General features: G+C 42.6%; 1 protein-coding gene across 1 annotated transcript in view; it reads right to left on the bottom strand.

Annotated features, from left to right (window-relative positions):
• Positions 1 to 600: 600 nt before the first annotated feature.
• Positions 601 to 27,582, bottom strand: part of LOC124775730 — a 168,668-nt gene continuing 141,686 nt past the window's right edge. Inside the window, exon 6 of the mRNA XM_047250557.1 lies at positions 601 to 1,674. The gene's annotated coding sequence lies outside the window, so the exon portion shown is untranslated. The remainder of the gene's footprint in view (positions 1,675 to 27,582) is intronic.

Genomic DNA, 27,582 nt, shown 5'->3' on the forward strand with positions numbered 1-27,582 from the left:
CCCCCCCCCTCCACCTCCCCTTTTCCCTCCTACACTTTCATCTGTCTCAGTTTTTGCTACGAAGTGTGATACGCACTGTCTGCAAATCTCGCACTTGGACGTCCTCTCAATTTGGTGCCCTAACCGGCTGCTACGAATTGTGGTATGAACTATGCCTCTGGGGCCCCCCTCAACTTGGCACTGTAAGTGGCGGCTTGTGCAGCTTGGGCCTTAAAATGGTCCTGATTACACGTGTCAAATCCGCAAAAGTGAATTGCGATTCTGAATTACCAATAACCAGTCTTCTCTTGTCTGATTAAGCTGCCTTTCTGAAAATTCATTCTGTCGTCAGGAGAAAACAGAACTAGTGTATTTGCTTTCATTAATCATTTCCCGTATGAGAACTACAGTGGCGTTTTCTGGGCTTATGACTATTAATCCTTTGATTTGTGGCAAAAAATCATTGAGGTTCTCATACAGAACAGACTCTAGCTCAGATAGAAACACTAGTTTATTTGTGACACATGCGGTCGGCAATATTAACCCTTCATTGAACATGTTTGGAGAAAGACAAGGCGGCTATGGTTACATGGATAGCAAAGAAATAAAAAGTACAGTAGATATTTTTTATCTTATTTAATTGGCGTGGCATGATCATTTTACAACAGGGTCATATGAACATCTGATATATTCCAATAGATGATTTGGAACAGTGTATGGCTTGGAAAGATTCAAACACCAGTATGTCTATGCTCAAATTACATTTACATAAAACGGAATGTTGAAAAAAACTGAGAAATTGTTTCTGCATTGTCTGCAAGATTCGTGAGATGAAACCAAATCGGGCTCACTGTCCGATGAAGCGATGTGGCCCACAAACTAAAGGATCTGTCACCCTCCTTACAACAGTCAGCGTACCACCAGGCGCCCCTTATGGTGGGGTTGTAGTAAGAGGAATGGTCTAGTCGGAAATTTAATAGAGTGAACAACTGCCTCGAAAAAAGTGTCACTGAAGGTTTCAAATCGCCAAATCATTCAAAAGGAGGGCTACACGTGTTATGCTTAGTAATACTGCAGTAAGGGAAGACCGAGGACCAATTGGTCCCGGTCCTCAAAGGGCCCCCCAATTGGTCTTTGAGGCTCCATTTCATGTATGTGCAATACATGACCTGGAACCTCAAAGACCCATGGGGATATACATGGGCCCTTTGACTTTGGCGACATGATGATGGTCCTGTACTGGTAGGATGCCTGTATCCTGGTCACATGTAGAGGTGGAAGTTTCAGTGTTCAAGCATCCTGCCGTTACAGTGCAGATGAGAAGTAGTTTTGTCTCTTGGTTTTTTTTGGGGTGATGATGGATCTGAGTGACAAGGTCTTTTAGGTTGTTGCTTTTTTTGGGGGTGATGATGGATCTGAGTGACAAGGTCTTTTAGGTTGCGGGCCCGCTCACCGACCGTCCCGGTTCGCAATCATCCAAGGAGTCTTTCCAGAGCTTTCTTGCATTGAGTGCGTCTTCGGCATGGAGGAAGGCTTATATGGTCTGGTGGAGCTCCAAGAGCCAAACTTTTCTTCATCTCATAGCAGAGTTGGCTTGATGAAAATGTATCTTGTAAGAGTCTTGAAGTTGCTGCTTGGAATTGGTTTTTGACAGTTTCTTGAAGGATGAGAAGCAGTCTCGTTGTCATCTGGCTGCTGTAATGGAGAAAAAAGTGTGAAGTAGATACTTTCTACATATATTTCGATACTATGAGTTGAAAAAAGCTATTTGCATTGTCACACTGCTCACAGTATCTTATAACACACACATCTAGAGGAAAACATAAAAACTTGCTATTATCTTTGATTAATGATTAAGGACACGGCATTCACACTAAAAATAATACGCGCTTAAAATCTTCAATGTAATTTCTCAATTCAAAGATACCAAGTAAGCAACAATCTGTAAGGTATATTATCCAGTACAGTGGCTGATAGTTTTATTTGCCAAATAGTCGGATTAATTTGGCAGTTAAAGCTTAATAACATCAGGGGGACAAAGGAATTTATGTGTTGCTCAAATGTTTCAGCGACTAATACTTCTCATATCCACAAAATTTTCCCTTGGTGTAAATGGTGTATGCTTTTCTGCCCTTAAGTTTGGATATCTCTCAATGAGTAGTCTCCTTTGGCAACTAAATGTTTGTGTTTCTTCCACCTGAACATATTTCACCTGGAATATCAGGCATCACTAGTATGTTTCACAATGAAGGTGAAAGCTTTCGTTCAAGCTGGGTCTATAACTGTTAAGAATTTTTTGAGTGGTTTCATGCCAGCTGCAAATGTCATTTAGTGTTCATTCTGCTGCATTGTACATTTTCAGTCCTAAGTATTCTTAAAGAATATGTTTCTTAAAGAATATGTTACAAGTTTTTTTAAAAAAATAACAATATTATTTCTTTGGAGTATCACTTACTGTTTGAAGTTAAAAGCAATGACTAAAAAGAACGCAAATTACCCCAGATCCGATAACTTCGTTCGTAGCTATTAAATCACAAAAAAATCTGCAATGCTTTGCCATCGGAAGTATTCAGACATCCAACAACTAACAAATGTATCAAGTACATATCGCACCTATCATCATTTACTTTTGTTGTTACCTTTAACTTGAATTAATAAGTGATGTATTGCAGAACTAATATTGTCTAGCTTCTTTTTAGTCTTTAACAGGTAAGTTACCTGAAAATATCACATGGCCGAAATTGCTCAATAACACAGAAAATTACATAAATCCTGAAAACTGTATGAGGCATGGAATTTTTAAAAATAGATGAGGAAAGTGTACTCCACATTTTGAACAGTTATAAGCATCATAATCATCGCAGTCCATCTGACATCTTCTATAAACTTTTCAGTACTTTGCAGTCTTCAGCATTACAGTAACATACTGCTCTCTGAGATCCCATCTAACTTACTTTCATACATATCCCGCTAATTTAATTTCCATCACAGTCACAATTACCTCTTCGATGCCATTATGTGTGTGTGTGTGTTTTTGTTATTACACTTCGCAACACACAATACATTATTAAAATTAACTAAGATAAAATTTGTTAATTTGGTGTCACTGAATTAGAAGCTTCTGTTAAAATTCACACATTAGCTCTAATTATCGAACTGCCGCCAGTACCTGCAATTATGCCTTCTTCATTAAATATCTAGCCCCTTCCGATGCAATGTGCTGCATTATCTAAACAGCCTGAGATCCTCATATCATGATATCTTTAAGTAATCAAGTACATGTTACACCCAGAGTCATCGCATGATCAGTAGCTATCTGCTCCAGTATGTTTTTTTTTCAGTTTTTAAACATTATATGTGTTTATGTATAATGTTTTGAGCAAATATTTAAGTGAATCTTCTGATCAAAATTGTCTGTAAAACAGTATTGTCCTTCCAGCGATTTTTATTTATGCCGTCTGTAGTTTCTTTAATTTTCAAGTATCGAATACACAGAAATGACGAGTTTTATTGGTAAACGATTGTAACATATATTTGAACAGAAACATTCTGCTATTTTAAAATTGTATTTGTTCAGTTTCAGCCGATCAAGCTTAAGTGTTTCACTTGTTAGTAAATCATACAACTAAGATGGACGTGTAACTCCTGAATTCTTGAAAATTAACTCCTAAGCGTTTGTCGTGGAATGCTACGCATTCCCGTAAGTAATTACTGAACAGGAAGACAGCATCCAGTTCTGTGTAATGAAACTGAGCACAAACACTCTGAATGTTGAAGACAGTGCCTAGGCAGAAACGTGGAAGTGGTGAAATTTATCCGAATGTCCTTATAACCAAGCCTGAGACGCAATGACAGGGTGGATTTTTGTGCAGGACATTGGCGCCCTCAAAGGTAAAGTTCTTGTCAGTTGAGTGAACGACAACCCTACCACAGGTGGCATTTATAAAGACTAAGTTTTCACGTCATTATGATTACACTCAACAGTCATCATGTGTGAAGGAGGCCAGCGACAGCCCCAAAGCAAACAGGTAGGAGAAAATGATATAGACGCACTGGTGTAAGCAACTCACTCGCAAAGCTCTTTCCCTGACTCATCTGTAACGGAGAAATGTGCTATAAAACTTGTGGATGCCTTCTGGCCATTGTTGTGCCCCTGAAGCACCACTGTCGTTATATAATGGCTCATACACCAGCAGCTGGGACAGCAGCCCAGCTACAAAACCAGGCTGCAGTCCATCGGTCAATGCCCTGCCAGCTCAGCAACGTCAGCAGAGACATGGCTTCTGCAGTCGGCACTTCCGTGTGTTAACAAGAGGGACATTACACAGGCTCCCGCCACGTGACTGACTGACCTGCAGGTTACGGCATGCCAGGCCTGCTCCAGACGTTTTGACATGGACTTGGTACAGAGCCTTCTGCGATAGTCAGCTTATGGAAGCAGAATTTAAAGCACCACGACCAGCCCTGCACAGAATCCTCTCAGCTGGGCTGTACAATGACACACAGCCTGTGCCAGTCATTGCTGCATCTACGACACTGTCTCCGCCAGCCTGAGAACCAACGACCACTGCCTGAGTGTTCAATGCAGGCATGTGGGTGTCGCCTTGCTGCCGCACCGCGACCCAGCAGTCATCGGCTGTCATCCGCCACCATTCTGTAGTAGCCAGGCTGCCACTACCATCCACAAGGAACCACTGCATCGGAATGTCTGCACTGGCGTCCTGGGATCTGAGCACTGCCGCCAATCATCTGCAGTCTTCCTGTTTCGGACGTGTTGAACCATGACTGCGTACATCAATAAAGTGTTCTATCATCTGTTAGTCTGGCGCGTTCACTCAATACATTGCCAATGTCCAGCACAGAACCACTCACCCAATCTTATTCCGCAGAATGCCCATTATAATATTGATGTCAGAATACCTGCTGGAACCTTGAAGAGGAGGTGCAGCAGCATTGGCGTTCAGCGCTAGTTTTCAAGTTACTGCCGGCAGCAAGTGTCTTATTTTGGGCCTGTCTCGTTGTGCTTGTCCTTTCCCTGCTATATGGGTATCCTATATGCTTGTGGTGGTGGTGCTGAGCGAAACGGCTGTCTCTGAGAAAGCAATAAACCAGGAAACAATTCAACATCTCCTAAATGAAACTATATGGTTCCAAAGGCATTTCCAAGTCTACGATGTATGTATACAGACATACTGCACGGACTACCCTAGAACGCCTCCCTCCTAATCCAAATTCCCATCTCTGTTGAGCACATTAATTGTCCTGTTGATGCTGCAATTATGCAGTTTGCCAGGAAGAATTGAACTGGCGCATAGATTTCATCATTCAAGGAAGAGAAACACAATTGTAACTTTTTTTATCATAACATGGCATTGTCTTGTATATGTGTATAATCAGTTTAAATAAAACTTTCTTAAACTTTGCATGTGACTTGATTATTTTTTAAACGGTAAAAGTAAAGGTAGCTCAAGATATCTTTAGCGCCCCCTCCTTGAGGTTTTTCTGTATCTTCCACTGGCTCATGCTTTCATTAATCATTGACTATTGAAATTCGGCACACCAGAGACAATAACAACAAACCAAGACACGAATTTTTGTCTGAATTGTTTAAGTAACTATGTTGACTACTCGCGTTAGGAAGTTATGCCTTCATCCACAAGCGAATTGTAGTACAGAGATAGTTCATATGACACTGACGAGAAGCACACAGCAGGTGCAGTGACCCAGTTTCCCAGAAACTTGCCTCACTGGAAGACGAGATCCACAGATACTCGACTGTTTTTGAACATTTACTATATATGTGTGTTTGGTATTTTGAGGGGTTACAATCTTTTTAAATTCTCATGTTCTTATATTTCATTCTTATATCAATTCTTTATTTTATTCTTATATTTATTCTTTATGAAGATTTGGTTGATGCTTTCCTGTGAATGATACCGAACGTAGAAACATTCCGCACACAGAAATTCCGAACATGTTGAGCATTGCATGAAGGCAAGTTCGCAACAGTGACATTTCTTCGTATGAACCTCACTTTGGGAAAGATACGTCGCTAACTTTACCGAAAATTTCATGCGTTGCGATAATTTCCATTTACTGAAAACTGGCGCTTGCAGTTGATTAAGAATCAAGATACACTACAGGAACTGCACCGAAAACAACTTCAAATAATTTTCACATTCATTTACTTTAATTTTTTTTATGTATTCATTCGCTAGACATACGGTTAGAAGACAATAAAGATAACATTATTTCAGTGTATAACGGAAAACAGTCATGTAGGAATCTTCTGCAGACATTGGAAGATAAATGAAAAACAAAAATTAAAATGATAATCAGGTTTCGAGAATGGGGCGCAAAAATGTGAAACAGCAACGCTAACCACTGCGCCGCCGTATCGGTTGGACTGTTTGCTCGCTAAAAGACACACAAATTACCTCAGAAACTTTGACAATCGTTTTCTCAGAAACAGACTACAGACAAGCAGAGACATACGTTCGCTTATTTTGACTACTCTTCCACTGAGCGAAGTTTCTGGGAAATCGGGCTATGGCACTTGCCGTGTTCTCCTCGTGAGTGAAATGCTAAGCTGTTATCTGAATAGTAGCCACGATAATTGGGACACATTATTATAATACATCGTAAAATCGTACAATTCAAACATCCACGAAAACACGGGTTTTCGCGCTACAAGGTAAGTTTTTGGTCAGAAAATGCCCTCAGCTTTCGACTTAGGTCATCCTACTCCAGGATAGGAATCGTCCTCTGTTCAAGACTTTACTAAAAGATTAAAAGGTAACTGGCATCAGGTGAAAAACATGAACACAAAGACTTTAGAAATACGTGAAAACACATTAAAAAAGCAAAATTACTTAAGTATCACATCGGCCAGTGGATAAAAGTATCTAACCCTCACATTCCAAAGAGGGAACAAAAGTTCATCCCCCGTACCAAGGACCCTATCAAATAGACGGAAAAACATCCCCACTTAATGTTAAAACACAAATTCTGACCCGAAACACAATTATTCGTATAAGTAGAATGCGCCCATTTTTAGGTGAAGCAGAAGCTTGCCTCGATTGCCAGCATCTCCTTGTGAAGGGGGAAGGGAACCAGTTAGGGAAAACAGAAATAAGCCACTGACGCAGAGTGAACCTAAGATTATCCCAACACACCCATTCACATTAAGACCACGAGGTGAGCATACGAGCTGAATGTCTGTATTTACTTATTAGTTATTAGGTGTTATGGTTATGTCTATGTTTGTGTTATTTCTATGAGAAAGGTTCTTGAGGAACATTTGCGCGACAGAAAGTGAGTTGGTAGTAAGTGAGAATGAGTGACTATGTGTGTGATGCACCCTAAAGTTCGTCTTAACGTTTTTAGATAATTTATAACGGATGTTTCATACGGCAATTTAGTCCTTAAAAAAAAGGTGAACTTGAGGACGCTTTTCGAATGTGAGAGGGACATTAAACTGACAGGGAATTTCCCTAAAGTTCCTCTTAACGTTTTTGGGTAATTTATAACGGATGTTTCACACGGCAATTTAGTCCATTAAACTGACAGGGAATTTCCTTTTCCTATAGGATGCGGAAGAGGCATAACTCAGTACCAACATCGATAATAGTTACTGTCATCCGCTACGACCAAGGGCATTTTGGCAGTGCCCAGCACATAGAGCTACAAGGTCAGGGACTGCTAATGAATGGTACCGCACTCCATGTGACATTTCAGGTCCCATAGTCCGTTTCCTGCAATACCGGAACCAAAACTCTAAACGCCAAATACTCGTTAATTTACCCACTGGGCCCCACTTTTAGAAATCCTGCCCAAGGAAAACCTGACTCCTAAACGCCACACTAGACCCAACTCTTCTGGCTACCCTGCGCCAGTTGTTAGCAGCACAAAATGGACGCGTGACGATGGAACATCTACGACCATATTAAGTAAACATCGGATCGAACGACACCTCCAACTCATAACCATACGAACTAGCGCATCAGCCGTTTATGCACTTTTTATCATAATAAGTGTTGTGTAGTGTCATCTCGGACCTAGAGTTGCCTAAATCACGCTCTTACCTCTCTTCAACCTGTGGCCCCACAATTGTCATGATGGCAGCAGTGAAGAAATGAGTGAACCACAGTGAGCAACAATAAGTTGTGTAAAAGACAGCGAAAAAGCAAACAGAGGCACAGAAACTCAGTGCTTCTGCACTGCAGGAGTGAGATACTGTAGGCCTATCTACAGTAAAAAAAAAGATTCCAAGATTGATTCAGTGATATTATAATTATAGGATACTACGTTTTTCTGTTTTGTGAAACGCAAAATTTTATATTTCTGAACACTGAAAGCAAGTTGTCGATCTCTGTACCGCTCTGAAATATTATCAGTATCTGACTGCATATTTATGCAGCTTCTTCCAGGTAGTACTCCATTATAGATAACTGCATCATCTGCAAAAAGCCTGATTTTACTACGAATATTGTCTGCAAGGTCATTAATATAGGCCTACAACATGAACAGCAAGGGTACTAACACACTTCCCTGGGTCACATCTGAAGTTACTTCTACATCTCCATGCAAGATAACATGCTGCGTCCTCCCTACCAAAATGTCCTGAATTCAGTCACAAATTTCACTTGATACCCCACATGATCATACTTTTGACAATAAGCACAGATATGGTACTGAGTGAAATGCTTTTCAGAAATCAAGAAATGCAGCATCTACCTGATTGTCTAGAGCTGATAGATGTGTGTCTCTGGTACAGTCAAACCAACAAAACTGGAATCCAGATGACCGAATTAATCTAAGGAGGGTGAAAACGTAATGCTCCAGGCACCAGCAGCCGTGACAGCAGCCCAGCAACGAAATCAGTCCAAAGTCCTTTGACCAGTGCCCTGCCATTTCAGCAGCATCAACAGCAACACTGCTTCCACTGTCGGCAGTTCCATGGGTCGATAAGAGGAACATTACAGCACTCCTGCCACATGACTGGCGAACCTACCAGTTACATCATGACAGGCTATCAATCCCACACCAAATGTTTCGACACAGCCTCAATACAGAGGCCTCCCACAACTGTCAGTACATGGAAACGTAATTTAGACCACTAGGAGCAGCCCGTCACAGTATCATAAACCTGGGCCATCTGATTACACACCCTAGTCATCACCACATCTATGACACAGCCTACGAGTGTCCCACCTGGGCACATGGACATTGCCTTGTTGGTACGCCACCCCCCCAGCAACCACTGACCACCATCTGCCAGCATGCAGCGGCATAACTTGGAGTTTCTCGTAAGAGTTTAAGATAATTTACAAAAATAGCCACTACCTTCCACAGGGAATGCCTGCATTGACACATCAGCACTGGCATGCTGGAGTCCACAGATTGCCTCCCTTGGTCTGCAGTGTCTGTCTGTTTTGGATCTGCTCAGCCATACCTGTTTGTGGCTGTCAAGAAAGTGTTCAATCAATCAATTCACTGCCTTCTTTACCAGCTCCATCACCAAACTGCAGCAGAGAACCACTTCCCCACACCTACCTTACAGCACACTCTCACTGTTATATGCCATCATGCCAAACTCTCACCCTTCGAATGAGTGCCATTTTCCAATGGCCGTTGAATTGGTGTGTCTGTGAAATCAGTCACAAACTTGTTCACAGTTGAAACTCATTTGAAGGATGCCTTTTAAATTTTTACAGGGACAATGAAAAAAAATATTTTGTTTGAAAAATCATTTAATTTTTTTCCAAAATATTCACCATACAATTCATACACACTTTCACATGCGTTCAAATCTATTTGGTAACACATTTTCCACTCTGTCTTAGCTCCTCAAAAATCATCTTCTTAAGGAGATAAAAATCAAGGTCCAAGTGTGTTCTGATTGACGTGAGGGAACAAAAGGCAGTTGTCATTTGACAAGACTGGTCAGCATGGACAGTGAAAGATTAATTCAGTGTTTTCCCCCTCAGATAACCACCTCAGTCCCTGTGCATTATACACTCCTGGAAATGGAAAAAAGAACACATTGACACCGGTGTGTCAGACCCACCATACTTGCTCCGGACACTGCTAGAGGGCTGTACAAGCAATGATCACACGCACGGCACAGCGGACACACCAGGAACCGCGGTGTTGGCCGTCGAATGGCGCTAGCTGCGCAGCATTTGTGCACCGCCGCCGTCGGTGTCAGCCAGTTTGCCGTGGCATACGGAGCTCCATCGCAGTCTTTAACACTGGTAGCATGCCGCGACAGCATGGACGTGAACCGTATGTGCAGTTGACGGACTTTGAGCGAGGGCGTATAGTGGGCATGCGGGAGGCCGGGTGGACGTACCGCCGAATTGCTCAACACGTGGGGCGTGAGGTCTCCACAGTACATCGATGTTGTCGCCAGTGGTCGGCGGAAGGTGCACGTGCCCGTCGACCTGGGACCGGACCGCAGCGACGCACGGATGCACGCCAAGACCGTAGGATCCTACGCAGTGCCGTAGGGGACCGCACCGCCACTTCCCAGCAAATTAGGGACACTGTTGCTCCTGGGGTATCGGCGAGGACCATTTGCAACCGTCTCCATGAAGCTGGGCTACGGTCCCGCACACCATTAGGCCGTCTTCCACTCACGCCCCAACATCGTGCAGCCCGCCTCCAGTGGTGTCACGACAGGCGTGAATGGAGGGACGAATGGAGACGTGTCGTCTTCAGCGATGAGAGTCGCTTCTGCCTTGGTGCCAATGATGGTCGTATGCGTGTTTGGCGCCGTGCAGGTGAGCGCCACAATCAGGACTGCATACGACCGAGGCACACAGGTCCAACACCCGGCATCATGGTGTGGGGAGCGATCTCCTACACTGGCCGTACACCACTGGTGATCGTCGAGGGGACACTGAATAGTGCACGGTACATCCAAACCGTCATCGAACCCATCGTTCTACCATTCCTAGACCGTCAAGGGAACTTGCTGTTCCAACAGGACAATGCACGTCCGCATGTATCCCGTGCCACCCAACGTGCTCTAGAAGGTGTAAGTCAACTACCCTGGCCAGCAAGATCTCCGGATCTGTCCCCCATTGAGCATGTTTGGGACTGGATGAAGCGTCGTCTCACGCGGTCTGCACGTCCAGCACGAACGCTGGTCCAACTGAGGCGCCAGGTGGAAATGGCATGGCAAGCCGTTCCACAGGACTACATCCAGCATCTCTACGATCGTCTCCATGGGAGAATAGCAGCCTGCATTGCTGCGAAAGGTGGATATACACTGTACTAGTGCCGACATTGTGCATGCTCTGTTGCCTGTGTCTATGTGCCTGTGGTTCTGTCAGTGTGATCATGTGATGTATCTGACCCCAGGAATGTGTCAATAAAGTTTCCCCTTCCTGGGACAATGAATTCACGGTGTTCTTATTTCAATTTCCAGGAGTGTATAAACTTGTTGCGACTGATTGTAGCATATACGGGGTCGTCAAAAAGTCTCTCCGCAGTGCTGAACGATTGCTAGCCGCGCGTGCCGTATGGCTGTTCGCCCTCCTGGGTTACTTCCCTTCAAGTGGACTCTCCCAACATTCCACTGTTTTGTTTAGCTCAGTAAAAATGAATATTCAATAAGTTAATAACTTGTATTTCACTGAGTTTCATTTCGGTATATTCACTGTGGCATACGGCACGCACGGCTAACAATCATATGGCACTGTGGAGAGATTTTTTGAACACCCCCTTGTCTATATCATGTGATTTCAGTGAATTTAAAAGTGCTTCAGTCTTGTGTCTAACTGAACACTGGCTGCAGGAAGACATAATGAAAGTGGTATATCTTCCAAACTTCATACTAAGCAGTCACTTCTGCAGGAAAGAACAAAGTCGTGGTGGCTGCTGTATCTACATTGACAGTGATGTAACTTACACCCATTCAGTTCCCAGAAAATATTCCCAAATAAAGAGATCTGGAAATATCAAGATTTTAAGAATTAAATCAGTATAGAAAGGAGAAAATACAAAAATGCAGTAAGTGAAGCAGGCAAAAAGAAATACAAACGTATCAAAAATGAGATCGACAGGAAGTGCAAAATAGCTAAGCAGGGATGGCTAGAGGACAAATGTAAGGATGTAGAGACGTATATTACTTGGGGTAGGATGGATATTGCTTACAGGAAAATTAAAGAGACCTTTGGAGAAAAGAGAACCACTTGCATGAATATCAAGAGCTCAGATGGAAACCCAGTTCTAAGCAAAGAAGGGAAAGCAGAAAGGTGGAAGGAGTATATAGAGGGTCTATACAGGGGCGATGTTCTTGAGGACAATATTATGGAAATGGAAGAGGAGGTAGATGAAGATGAAATGGGAGATATGATACTACGTGAGGAGTTTGACAGAGCACTGAAAGACCGAAGTCAAAACCAGGCCCTGGGAGTAGACAACATTCCATTAGAACTACTGACACCCTTGGGAAAGCCAGTCCTGACAAAACTCTACCATCTGGTGAGCCAGATGTATGAGATAGGCGAAATTCCCTCAGACTTCAAGAAGAATATAATAATTCCAATCCCACAGAAAGCAAGTGTTGACAGATGTGAAAATTACCGAACTATCAGTTTAATAAGTCACAGCTGCAAAATACTAATGCAAATTCTTTACAGATGAATGGAAAGACTGGTAGAAGCCGACCTCAGGGAGGATCAGTTTGGATTCCGTAGAAATGTTGGAACACGTGAAGCAATACTGACCCTATGACTTATCTTAGAAGAAAGATTAAGGAAAGGCAAACCTACATTTCTAGCATTTGTAGACTTAGAGAAAGCTTTTGACAATGTTGACTGGAATACTCTCTTTCAAATTCTGAAGGTGGCAGGGGTAAAAGACAGGGAGCGAAAGGCTATTTACAATTTGTACAGAAACTAGATGGCAGTTATAAGAGTCGAGGGACATGAAAGGGAAGCAGTGGTTGGGAAGGGAGTGAGACAGGGTTGCAGCCTCTCCCCGATGCTATTCAATCTGTATATTGACCAAGCAGTAAAGGAAACAAAAAAAAGTTCGGAATAGGTATTAAAATCCATGGAGAAGAAATAAAAACTTTTAGGTTCGCCGATGCCATTGTAATTCTGTCAGAGACAGCAAAGGACTTCGAAGAGCAGTTGAATGGAATGGACAGTGTCTTGAAAGGAGGATATAAGATGAACATCAACAAAAGCATAACGAGGATAATGGAATGTAGTCGAATTAAGTCGGGTGATGCTGAGGGAATTAGATTAGGAAATGAGACACTTAAAGTAGTAAAGGAGTTTTGCTATTTGGGGAGCAAAATAACTGATGATGGTCGAAGTAGAGAGGATATAACATGTAGACTGGCAATGGCAAGGAAAGCGTTTCTGAAGAAGAGAAATTTGTTAACATCGAGTATAGATTTAAGTGTCAGGAACTCGTTTCTGAAAGTATTTGTATGGAGTGTAGCCATGTATGGAAGTGAAACATGGATGATAAATAGTTCAGACAAGAAGAGAATAGAAGCTTTCAAAACGTGGTGCTACAGAAGAATGCTGAAGATTAGATGGGTAGATCACATAACTAATGAGGAGGTATTGAATAGAATTGGGGAGAAGAGGAGTCTCTGGCACAACTTGACTAGAAGAAGGGATCGGTTGGTAGGACATGTTCTGAGGCATCAAGGGATCACCAATATAGTACTGGAGGGCAGCGTGGAGGGTAAAAATCGTAGAGGGAGACCAAGAGATGAATACACTAAGCACATTGAAAAGGATGTAGGCTGCAGTAGGTACTGGGAGATGAAGAGGCTTGCACAGGATAACGTAGCATGGAGAGCTGCATCAAACCACTCAGGACTGAAGACCACAACAACAACAGAGCTATAATTTGTTTCTATCGGACCCCTGATAGTGACATGAACACTTTACTAAAAAATTTAGATTATCTCTTTTATAAGTTATTTAAACAGATGTATGATTATTTGTAGTGACTTCAATAGTGACTTTTCTGTGTACTCTGAACAAAAAAAAGAAGACTACTGAGGGTCCTAAACACACTTAACCTGACAGCTACAACAGAAACAGCAAAACATAAAACAAACATTTCAGCCACTACAACACGGCAAATATTTACTAGTAACACTTCAGCCACAGCAATAGACCAAATATTTACTTGGGTACCTACAAAATATAACCCAAAAGGTTTAACCACAGGTTTTGAAGATCACATTGCACAAATAATATTAGATAATATAAGTAAAAATAGGACACCCTATACATTCTAATAAATCATTAATAACTGCTAGCAACCTCAGAGTACAAAAAGTAAATACACTTCAATAAAATTCTCCAATGTTTCAGTCATTGCTGCAAATGACCTTCATGAGGATGCCATTACTAACTTAAGCACATTAGCATCAACACTTTGAGGACGGCCACTTCCAACAGTGGCCACAATTTTGAAGAAGTTTTACATGTTGAAAATACAGTCACATACCCAGGAGAGTTTTATTGATGTCACAATGGCTATGAAAGCCTCCACTTACATTTAAATTCATTTATTTACTTCTTAACCCAAGAAACATGGGAGGAAGTATACAATTGTAGGAACAGAAATGAAAAGTTTGATAAATTTTTAAGACTTTTCAGTATTATTTTGAGCTGTTCTTCCCACTCAGAAAAAGGAAAATCGTGACAAATAACACAAAAAGTAATTGAATCACTCCAGATGTACAAGCTTCACTGAAGGAAAAGAGATTTCTCTATCGGGTAGCCAAGCAAATCACAACAACTCGAGAATTTTATGTTCATTTAAAAAAATAAAAACCGATCATAAATGAAATCATCAGAAGGTCAAAGAAAAATAACAAATGATAACCACACGGAGAAAGCCACAAATGAAATGAAAGCAATGTGGGGCATTGTCAGATGAGAAACTGGCGAAACACATGAAAATCAACATAATATTTAATCTGCTTGAAAATAGAGACATAATTACTGATCCATGCATCATAGCTGATGTATTTAAGGTAAATTTCACAGAAACAGCAATCAATCTGATAGAAAAAAAACAGCAGAAAACAGCTTCTGAAAGCACAGACCAAAAATCTATTTAAATCAAAAAACAATCTTTTTATATGCAGCAGGCGAAAAGGAAATACTGAGTATTATAAAGGTATTAAAATATAAATTTTCTTTAGCCATGGGCAATGTTCATAATTACATATTTAAAAATTGTGCAATAGCATTGACTCAACCTCTAACTCATCTTTGCAATTCCTCATTATGTTGTGATGTTTTCCCAGAAAAACTAAAAATGGTGATAGTAAGGCTTTTTTCAACATGAATAAGACAAATAAAAAGAACTACAGACCAATATCTCTGCTGTCTGATTTCCAAAAATACTAGAAAGTAGGTTTTACAGAAGATTTATTACATTCACAGAGAAAAATAATTTTGTACCAAGTAACAAATGTGGATTAGGAAAAAACTAGTTGGCAAGATCTGCCATTTTTGATTTTGTTAATGAAGACTTCATTACAATAGAGCAGAATGACCATGTATTGGAAATATTTCTGAACCCCCATAAAATTCTTTGATGAGGTAGACCATAAACTACTGCTTGAAAAAGTGGAATATTTACGAATCAGGGGGTTGGCACAAGAATGGATGACACCATGCTGGAAAAGCAGAGAGCAGATAGTAGTAACCACGCAACAGGAAGAAAAAATTATGCATACCGACCAATAATAAATAAGTAAGGTGTGCCTCACTGTTCTATTTTGGGCCCAATGTTTTTCCTGACATTTATCAATGGCCTAGAGCCATTCAACAACTCACAGAAATATAAAAAAATTGCAGCTTACACAAATATACCAAGGGCAAAACTGCTGCAGAACTACATTATGAAATATAAAATTGCAGCTCAACATTGCTTAATGGTTCACCACGAACAGTCTTGTTGTTAACACAGAGAAGAAAACTGTCACAATGCACCTTTACAATACACAAAACAAACATCCATTAACCCTCACTATGAATTTATTTAATAAACAATTAGAAATTGTAAACTGAACAAAGTCTCAAGGAATATGGGCTCAGGGGGAAAAAAAAGAATTGGGACAAGCACACAAATTGAACAATACATTCTGGCATAAAAATATTTGCTAAATGTACAATAAATGAAAAATTTAAAAAATGTGTATTCTTCCCAAACAGATTCACTTCTGTGATATGGGATAATTTCACATGGCAGGGCAACTGAAAATATAGCACCCACATTCTCTTGCAAATCCCTTTTTAAAACATTCCAGAAACTACCTGTTATAACCTTTAATCAACAATAATCGCGTGGATATTCAAACACACTCACTTAGAAACAACAGCTGGTTACATAACAACAACTCAGTATCTCTTATTCGACTGCCGTGCCGTGACGTGCGGACGGCGCCGTTCATAGCTAGGTGGCGCTCCCGCGCTCAGCCGAGTTGCGGAGGGCCTCTATCGCCGTTTGCGCGTACTGTCGTGGCGGCACTGTAAATGTCGTGGCACTGTCACAACACTTTTCCCCCCTTGAAAAAAAAACACTCACTTCCTTGGAGACATGGACAGTGCGGAGACATCCATGGCCTCTTGTGAGGCCCCGAGAACATCCCGCAGAGAGACACGAGAGTATGGTCGAAAATGTCCAGGACGGAAGCTCATGCGTGGAACGTGCCGCCCAAGCCCGGTAAGATTGATGGGGCTGTTTACGACACTGGTAGAACGCCACGTGTGCGGCAACGATGTGGGTGTTTTTTTGGTAATAGTTAGACAATAAGTCACACATTTCTTGGAAAGGGAGAGAGGCAGGTTCCCACAGAGGGGCTAACTGAGATAGCAGCTGATAGATCTGTGGGGAAATCCATGATAGAAATAACGACTTACACATAGGAGTGTCGACAACACCAAAAGCCAAGAAGTGTTGCCGCAAACGCTTCTCATAATCCTCCCAGTCTTCAGCGGCCTCGTCGTAAGGAGGGAATGGAGGCGGAGAAGAGGAAGACAGACGATGAGTAAGCAACGTTGAGAACGCCTGAATAGCAGCCGTCAGCTGTGTTTGTTGTTCAATGAGCGCTTGCATAAGCTGTTCCATGTCTGCCCCGTCACGAACACACAAATCCACAATGCAGTGAAAATATCCGACCTCGTCGCCAAAAAGTGTTATAATCTTTAATCACCAATAATCGCATGGATATTCAAACACACTCACTTAAAAACAGTAGCTGGTTACATGATAACAACTCAGTATCTCTTATTCGACTGCCGTGCCGTGACGTGCGGCCGGCGCCGTTCGTAGCTAGGTGGCGCTCCCGCACTCAGCCGAGTTGCGGGGCGCCTCTATTGCCGTTTGCGCATACTGTCGTGGTGGCACTGTAAATGTTGTGGCACTGTCACAACACTACCATTGACATGTGTGTACATTCTTGAGGTAGTTAATTACATAAAGAAAATTTCCAAGGCTAAAAATAACTTCAGATGAACAAATCAAACAGTCCACACATATTGGACCGTAAATGTAACTCTCAAACAAAACGGACCAGTGTAAACTGGGAAGAAACTTTACAATAAATTTCCTCGCCACATGAAGACAATGAAGAGACACAAAATTTCCAAGTGGCTCTAAAAACACATTTGCAGTAAAGATGCTATTACACTATAAGAGAGTATCTGTTGACATAAATTTAAATTATTTCCCTCTTTCTGTTATGTATGTAACATTGCTTTTCCTATCTATCACACTGTATATTAGCCTGCACTATTATTTTAATGTATTATACTGCAATGACTTAATGTAAAGTATTATGTACTTGGAATTATTTAAAGTATTTAGTCATTTTACTGTAAATTATCGTGTAGTAGAAACTGTATATTAATGTACAAAATAGGGGTGTACGCCATATCATATATCAATGATTTATTAAACGGATATTTCATAATAATAATAATAATAATAATCACTCATTTTCAATTCTGTGTGTTACCAGTAGGTGGCAGCATCTTCTTAAAGAAAGATATTTACTGCAGTGTCAGTACATCTTCGAGAAATAAAGGTACTTGGTCTGTTAATGCTAATTTGTGACTAGTGAGTGTTTATAAATGCTATAATATGCCTATTACACCCTATACTATTAAATAAGCTATTGTTTACTTCTACACAGCAGTACAGTTACTTTTTTTCTGATGTAGCACTGGAACTACATTCAGCAATGACCTGTCATTTCACATTCCATTGGAATTGTTTTTGTAATTTTTAGGTGTTTAATATTGACTTTTCTAAGTACTGCTCATATTTCACTTATTTTTTAATGTAAATAGTATTCACTTTGAATATGTTCTAAATGTTTGGTAAATCACAGTAATTTCTTAAGTTTGGTATCATAATCATATTTTATACTAGAACAATGCATTGAACACCACTATAAACTTTTCATTCACCAAATCTAAGCTCAGAACTGAGAAGGGTAATCATTTATAAGATGTACTCTGTTACAGCTAGCATCATCATGATGAGACTTTATGAGAGTTCCAATAGTGTCACCCAATTTCATCGATGACTTAAGGCAAACAAATTGTTGTATAAGCAAAAAAAAAAAAAACTGTGCATAAAAATATTTGAGGATAAAACAAATGTAGTTTTTGACTGAAATAAAAGTTTCCCAAATATCCCATGGAAAATTATGTGTGCAACTCATCATACACCAAGAACAGTGCCAACTGACAACAAACACATCCCAGAGTATGCTATTGTAGTAAGGTATTACCTGCCTATCCCAAGAAAGAGAAACATTCCTAGCCCATCTCTACCTCCTAGTAGAACTCACTAGGTATTCTTGTAAAGGGGAAAAATTATTCTTATGCGAACAGTAAAGATTAAGTATTAGAAGTTCAATTTTTTTTAAAAAGTGACTGTTTTCTGAATACTGTGATTAAAGGTATAACAGAGTTGGCATTATGGTCACTCGGGTAATAATAGAGCTGATAGGGTGCCTCACCCTCTTAAGCCTTGTGTTCATTACATGCATAACAGAAACACAACCCCATCAGATTATTCATCAAGAGCTGGCAAACAGAATGATTCCTAGTTAATGCCCAAGCCAATAACACACACGTTCAATTAGAGAAGAAATACAAGAGTAAACAAGCCACCAAAAAGCTTTAAAACCTTGCAGTGGTCCATAGATAACTTTTCTCTCTCTGGACAGATGGTGTCCAGTTGGATGACTACATCAATGTCGTAACTGGTAAGTGAAGGACAAGTGGATACAGAAAGTCGCCATCTATTTTCTGTTCTGGTGTATCCTCTAGGGTGATTACCAATAGTGCAACACAGCCCTTGGAGAGGAAGAGTATGGGTTTGCATCTCAACAGCATTGAAAAATTCTGCCTATCCCTCAGCAGAGCTACTCATCTGTGTATCTGATAGTTGTTCACACTTATATATTATTCATTTCAGTACCTGTTATCAAAATATTTGATATGTTCTTTAACTCAACAAAAGATTTTGATACAATTCCTCAATGTTGCTTAGTGAACAAAATTCACAAGGTTATGGAAGACTGCAATGTTTGTGGATGATGCTATTGAGCAACTGAAATCACTCAACAGAGGAAAGTCCACAGGACCTGACGGGATACCAATTCGATTCTACACAGAGTACGCGAAAGAACTTGCCCCCCTTCGAACAGCCATGTACCGCAAGTCTCTAGTGGAACGGAAGGTTCCAAATGATTGGAAAAGAACACAGGTAGTCCCAGTCTTCAGGAAGGGTCATTGAGCAGATGTGCAAAACTATAGACCTATATTTCTGACATCGATCTGTTGTAGAATTTTAGAACATGTTTTTTGCTTGCGTATCATGTTATTTCTGGAAACCCAGAATCTACTCTGTAGGAATCAACATGGATCCCGGAAACAGCAATCGTGTGAGACCCAACTCGCTTTATTTGTTCATGAGACCCAGAAAGTATTAGATACAGGCTCCCAGGTAGATGCCATTTTCCTTGACTTCCGGAAGGCGTTCGGTACAGTTCCGCACTGTCGCCTGATAAACTAAGTAAGAGCCTACGGAATATCAGACCAGCTGTGTGGCTGGATTGAAGAGTTTTTAGCAATCAGAACACAGCATGTTGTTCTCAATGGAGAGACGTCTACAGGACGTTAAAGTAACCTCTGGCATGCCACAGGGGAGTGTTATGGGTCCATTGCTTTTCACAATATATATAAATGACCTAGTAGATAGTGTCGAAAGTTCCATGCGGCTTTTTGCGGATGATGCTGTAGTATATAGAGAAGTTGCAGCATTAGAAAATTGCAGCGAAATGCAGGAAGATCTGCAGCGGATAGGCACTTGGTGCAGGGAGTGGCAACTGACCCTTAACTTAGACAAATGTAATGTATTGCGAATACACAGAAAGAAGGGTCCTTTAGTGTATGATTATATGATAGCGGAACAAACACTGGTAGCAGTTACTTCTGTAAAATATCTGGGAGTATGCGTACGGAATGATTTGAAGTGGAATCATCATATAAAATTAATTGTTGGTAAGGCGGGTGCCAGGTTCAGATTCATTGGGAGAGTCCTTAGAAAATGTAGTCCATCAACAAAGGAGGTGGGTTACAAAACACTTGCCCGACCTATACTTGAGTATTGCTCATCAGTGTGGGATCCGTACCAGGTTGGGTTGACAGAGGAGATAGAGAAGATCCAAAGAAGAACAGCGCATTTTGTCACAGGGTTACTTGGTAAATGTGATAGCGTTATGGAGAAGTTTAGTAAACTCAAGTGGCAGACTCTGCAAGAGAGGTGCTCTGCATCACAGTGTAGCTTGCTGTCCAGGTTTTGAGAGGGTGTGTTTCTGGATGAGGTATCGAATATATTGCTTTTCCCTACTTATACCTCCCGAGGAGATCACGAATGTAAAATTAGAGAGATTTGAGCACGCATGGAAGCTTTCTGGCAGTCGTTCTTCCCGCGAACCATACACGACTGGAACCGAAAAGGGAGGTAATGACAGTGGCCCATAAAGTGCTTTCCGCCACACACCATTGGGTGGCTTGCGGAGTATAAATGTAGATGTAGATGTAATGTATATTGAAATATGGCAATGAAAGGAAACTGGTGAAATGCAAGAAGACTTCCAGAGGATCTACATTTACCACAGAGGCTGTAGTTGATCCTCAGTGTAAATTAATGTTCCAGTAATGCATTAAGCAAACACTGTTGGAATTACCCACTACTCTTCGATTACTCTATTGGCGATAAGCCACTGAAAACAGTACCAACCGTAAAATAAACAGGAGCTTTCATCCAGAGTGACCTAATATGGGACAACAATGGAACTTTTTACAGAAAAAGCAGAAGACAGGCTGAGATTCATTGACAGAATCCCAAGAAAATGCAATCCAATCATGAAAGAAATGGTTTACTGTTTTGTATTTTGATTGGTTCTTAAGGATTGTTTGTCAGTCTGTGACCACAATGGTTAAGAGTAATAGGGACTGGAAAGATACAAAGAGATGCATATTTGGTTACATATTTATTTAGTGAGAGCATCAGGGAATTTTCCAACAACCTCCAAGCTCCAGTAATACATGCAATAAGGAAGCCTCTCTCGTCACAGAGAGGTTTACTGTTAAAATTTCCACAGTGTATACTCAAAAAAGAGTCAGATAACATTTACTGCCTCCCATACAGGAGTCACATGGAAGGGAAAGTGAAGAAATTAGAGCCTATAAAGACATTTACAGACAGTCGTCATTCCCACCCACAACTCATAAATGAAACTAGAAATGGTAGAAATGATAGTGGCAGCAAAACTACTGTATGCAACACGCCATAAGGTGGGTTGACATAGATGTAGACGGTAGATTTAAATGTAGATTTTATGTATATATAATACTGCTCCAAATCTTAGACCAAGCATTATTACTTGTCCACAAACAAATGTGTCATCATTGCTCCTATCTGTAAAGAGTATGGTGAATGTAATAGCAGACAGCATACAGCTTGTGCAGATATCAGCAGACTTATCATGTCTACCACATAGTTTAACAACAATTCCTTGGATGAAATGGTCCTTCATAATCCATGTATGATCCCTCATACATCCAGCGATACAGGCTGAAGTGTAACATATTGCTTCAGCGATATGTTAGTTTTTATTAGCAGTTCTGAATGTGCATATTGTGTGGGGAATTTGTGTTCTTTGTGCATGCTGTTGAGTGCAATGGAAACAGCATTTCTGCGAGAAGTGGGCAGCTCTACAGTTTGGTCAAGCTTTCCGGCACCTGCCAATTTGGCAGTTATTCCATGCAGCTGTGCCCGTACCTCTGAAAACGCCCTGTACCATAGAATAGTGTTATAACGTCAAGTTTAACAAATATATTTCAGAATGACACAACACATATAAGTCACAGAGTAAGTTGACAAGCAAGACATGTGTACACGTTAGCATTCGGATGAGCACTGAGTCCCAGTCTAGCAGCCGCTGCTCGGCTGGCTGCTAAGGTGGCGCAGCTGCTGCATGGCTGGCAGACAGCGCCGCAAGTAGAGGACGTGCGTAATTGCGCGGTGTCGCTTTGAATGATCGGCAAGTCACAACACTTTTCCCCCCTTTGAAATTGTTGCTCTGGTCTTGATGGAGGTGTCCTGGAGATGGCTAACGTCCATAGGCGTTGTTTGATTCACCGTAAAGTCTCGAGGAGGAGGCTTCCCGTACGGACGGAAGTGTCCCCGATGATAACGGGTCGAGATGACAGGAGACGTAGGGGTCGAATCTGCTGGGGCACTCTGCACCAATATGCCCGTTGCGGCAAGTCCAGTTGATATGACAGGAGACATGGGCGATGTGTCGGCGTCCGTTGGAGGAGGAGGCGAGTAGATTTGCTCTGACAGAGGATGGTCATTCGGTTCCTACATGGGCACATCTCCTGGTGGCGTCCGTTCTTGTGCTGGCATCGCGATGACGGTGAGAGGGCTGCGTTGTGAGTATTGAGAGATGCCAAGATCCCGAGCATCAGGTAGGGCCAAAAGTGGTGTAGCGGCATTCGGAACAGGTGTTGCTGGCACACAAGGCCGAAGCTGGTCCGAATGACGCACTGCAACACCCGTGTCCGTCTGTATTTCATACAGGCATCTGCCACGGTGTCTTAAGATGCGGCCCGGGCTCCATTTTGGCTGCCTGCCATCTCCCCGTACCCAGACGAGATCGTCGGCGGTGAACCGGCCAAGGGAAGGCACCCGCAGCCGTGAGGTGGGAGGCCGCAGAAGATGAAGTAGCGTGCGGGGCTGTCGGCCATGTAAGAGCTCAGCCGGGCTGTGGTCGCCCATGGGGGTGAAACGGTAAGACGCCAGAAACTGAGAAGCACATCATCAGCAGCAGAAGAAGTCAGAAGTTTCCGCATCTGAGCCTTAAATGTGCAGACCAGTCGTTCAGCCTCACCGTTGGATTGTGGATGGAATGGTGGGGCCGTGACATGCATAACGCCGTGATGAGCACAAAAATCTGCAAATTCGGAAGAGGCAAATTGCGGACCATTATCAGTAACAAGAGTTGAGGGGAGGCCTTCCAAAGAAAAAATGCAAGCGAGAGCACTGGTGGTTGCTGCGGTGGTAGGCGAAGTGCAACGGACAATGAAAGGAAAGTCAGAGTAGGCGTCAATTACGAGGAGCCAATAAGTACCTAAAAAGGGTCCCGAAAAGTCAGCATGAATGCGCTCCCAGGGCTTCTCAGGCGAAGGCCACGGTGACAAAGATGACTTCGGGGCAGCGGCCTGTGACGCACAAGGGCCACAGGCAGCGACCATGTGTGTTATTTCAGAGTCGATGCCAGGCCAGTACACATGACGGCGCGCCAGAGATTTTGTGCGAGACACACCCCAGTGCCCTTGGTTAAGGAGGCGCAAGACTGAAGCACGCAAAGACGCAGGTACCACGACACGCGGCGAAGCATTGTCAGTGGAGAGGAGGATAACACCTTCCCTAGCCGTGAGGCGGTAGCGCAAAGCATAGTAGTTCCACAACGGATCAGAAGTCTTAGCGGACGGGCGATCTGGCCAACCCTTCTGAATACAGCGTAAAACCCAGGAGAGGGTAGGGTCAGAACTCATAGCAACCGCCAGCCTGTCCCCAGTGATGGGGAACCCGTCCACAACCCGCTGCTCAGCAACATCCAGGTGGAAACACAAAAGTTTGTCCCTATCGAATGCCTGATCAGGACCCATGGGAAGGTGAGACAGAGCATCAGCATTTGCATGTTGAGCCGTTGGCCGGAAATGAATCTCATAATTGAAACGAGACAAGTAAAGAGCCCAACGCTGGAGGCGGTGTGCAGCCTTGCCGGGAAGTGACGTTGATGGATGAAACAAAGAGACAAGTGGTTTGTGATCCGTAACAAGATGAAATTTTGAGCCATAGAGAAAAACACCAAACTTATGAAGAGTGTAAATAATGGTCAAAGCTTCTTTTTCAATTTGAGAATACTTTTGTTGGGCATCCGTGAGCGTGTTGGAGGCATAAGCAATGGGTTGTTCCGAACCGTCAGAAAAACGGTGCGCAAGGACTGCCCCGACCCCATATTGAGAGGGGTCTGTGGCAAGAACAAGATGTTGGCCAGGTCGATAAGTAGCCAGGCATGGGGCCTGTTTCAGCATAGTCTTCAATTTCTGGAAAGCTGCATCGCATGACGTGGACCTGTGAAAAGGCACGTTTTTATGCAACAGCCGATGCAACGGCTGAGCCACCGAAGCCGCAGACGGTAAAAACTTGTGATAGTATGCTATATTCCCCAAGAAGGCCTGCAGTTCCTTAACAGATGTAGGGTGAGGAAGGGCATCGATCGCAGCGACAGTTTGCTGAAGCGGACGAATACCATCCTGAGAGAGTTGAAACGCCAAGTACGTGATAGATGCCTGAAACAATTGTGATTTCTGAAGATTACACTTAAGACCAGCAGTCTGTAAGACATGAAAAAGAGTGCGGAGATTTTGAAGATGTTCTTCAGTGGCGGAGCCAGTGACAACAATGTCGTCCATGTAATTGATACACCCAAGGACAGGGAGCAATAATTGTTCCAAGAAACGCTGAAAGAGAGCAGGGGCACTAGCAACCCTGAATGACAAGCGTTGGTATTGATAGAGGCCGAAAGGCGTGTTAAGGACCAGAAACTGCCAGGAAGCAGTGTCGAGAGGAAGTTGATGATAAGCTTCTGACAGGTCAATTTTAGAAAAATACTGGCCTCCAGCAAGTTTAGTGAACAGTTCTTCAGGACGGGGCATAGGGTAAGTGTCGATGAGGCATTGAGCATTTACAGTGGCTTTGAAATCGCCACAGAGATGAATATCACCATTTGGCTTAGCAACGACAATGGCAGGAGAAGACCACTCACTGGAAGTGACAGGAAGCAAGACTCCTGAAGTAGTGAGACGATCCAACTCCCGTTTTACCTGATCACGAAGGGCCACAGGAATGGGCCGAGCCCAAAAAAACTTAGGCCGAGCAGTGGGTTTGAGTGTGATATGAGCTTCAAAGTCGTTTGCACGGCCTAAGCCAGGAGAAAAAAGGGACGAAAATGTCGTCGACAAGGAATCCAGCTGAGCATAAGGAATAGCATCCGAGACAATATTGACAGAGTCATCTATGGAGAACCCAAAAGCGCGAAAGGCATCGAAACCAAAAAGATTTTCTGCGTTGCTCTGGTTGACCACAAATATGGGAACAGTGCAAACAACGGATTTGTAAGATACCTCAGCATTAAACTGACCCAAGAGAGAAATCTTTTGTTTATTGTACGTCCATAATTGCCGAGTGACAGGTGACAGGAGTGGAGAACCCAACTGAAGATACGTCTGAGAATTAATTATAGTGGCAGCAGAACCGGTATCCACTTGCATGCGAACATCTCGACCAAGGATTTGGACAGTGAGGAATAACTTCCCTGAAAGGGAAGAAGTGCAATCGACAGACAACACAGAATCAGAATCAGCGTCATGTTCATGAACATCATGTATGTGGTCAGATTTGCAAACGGAAGACACATGACGTTTCTTTTTGCAATTGTGACACACAGCCCAACGTTGGGGACAATCTTCGCGTGAATGTTTAGTAAAACACTGCGGACATGATGGAAGTTGCCGGGGGTTTTGCTGCAGTTTCTTAGTGGGTTGTTTACGGCTAGGCCGAGGCAGCGCGTGGGAGCGCACTGCGGCCACGTCAGCCAGCGGGCACGCGCCGCATGCGTCGTCAACAGCGCACAGAGGTTGTGTTCCCCCGACATCACCCCACGCCTCTATTTGCGCCCCAGCAGCGCGAGAAATTTCAAAAGACTGCCCAATGGAGAGAACTTCATCTAGAGTCAGATTCGCCAACTGAAGGGCACATTGCCGAACTTCTTTGCCGGGCACCGACCGGATAATAGCATCCCGTACCATGGAATCGGCATAGGATTCTTTGTGAACGTCAGTAACAAATTGATACTTTCAACTGAGGCCATGAAGTTCAGCAGCCCAAGAACAATAGGATTGATGTGGCTGTTTTTGACAACGATAAAAGGTAACACAAGAGGCTACCACATGCGTTTGCTTTTGAAAATAGACAGACAGAAGTGAGCACATTTCAGCAAAGGACAAAGATGCAGGATCCTTCAAAGGAGCCAATTGCGACAACAACCGATACATTTGAGGTGAAATCCAGGAAAGGAACAGAGACTTACATGGTTGTTTGTCCGTGACATGAAATGCCAAGAAGTGCTATCGAAGACGTTTTTCATAATCAGACCAGTCTTCCGCCATCTCATCATAAGGAGGTACAGCCAATGACGAGAAACGCCCCGCATTTGATGCCACGACGAAATCGCGAATTGCCGCTGTTAGAAACGTTTGCTGTTCAAGGAGATTTTGCAATAGTTGCTCGACAGTAGCCATGGAACCCTGTGGGTCAACGGGGAAAAGGAAAAATCCACTATCTCATCGCCAATTGTTATAATGTCAAGTTTAACAAATATATTTCAGATCGACACAACACATATAAGTCACAGAGTAAGTTGACAAGCAAGACATGGGTACACGTTAGCATTCGAATGAGCACTGAGTCCCAGTCTAGCGGCCGCTGCTCGGCTGGCCGCTTAGGTGGTGCAGCTGCTGCATGGCTGGCAGACAGCGCCGCACATAGAGGGCGCGCGTAATTGTGCAGCAGCGCTTTGAATGATCGGCGAGTCACAACAAATAGCATGTACCTTGACAATGGTCTATGTCAAGAAAAAAAGGAGACAGTTCCACTGGAGCTTCTGCACTAAACCCTGTCAGAGAGCAGATGCTGACCTGTTGATAACTTTGTTGACACTTGATGTAATTATCAAAGCAAAATTGCCGACTTAACACTTGATGTAATTGCGAAAGCTTAATTTCAGACATTTGGGTTTTCAGAGCTGTGTAAGTTTAATGAATATACGCAGTTATCTGGTATGTTGTTGAACCTAGATAAGCATGAATTTTATCTCCAGCAAAGGTCAGGCTGCACAGGAGACTCAGTTCAAGGGAAGAAAAAGAAGATTCATAGAGGGGAGAATTGTGG

Source organism: Schistocerca piceifrons, chromosome 2 (assembly GCF_021461385.2).
Source record: "Schistocerca piceifrons isolate TAMUIC-IGC-003096 chromosome 2, iqSchPice1.1, whole genome shotgun sequence".
Lineage (NCBI taxonomy): Eukaryota > Metazoa > Arthropoda > Insecta > Orthoptera > Acrididae > Schistocerca > Schistocerca piceifrons.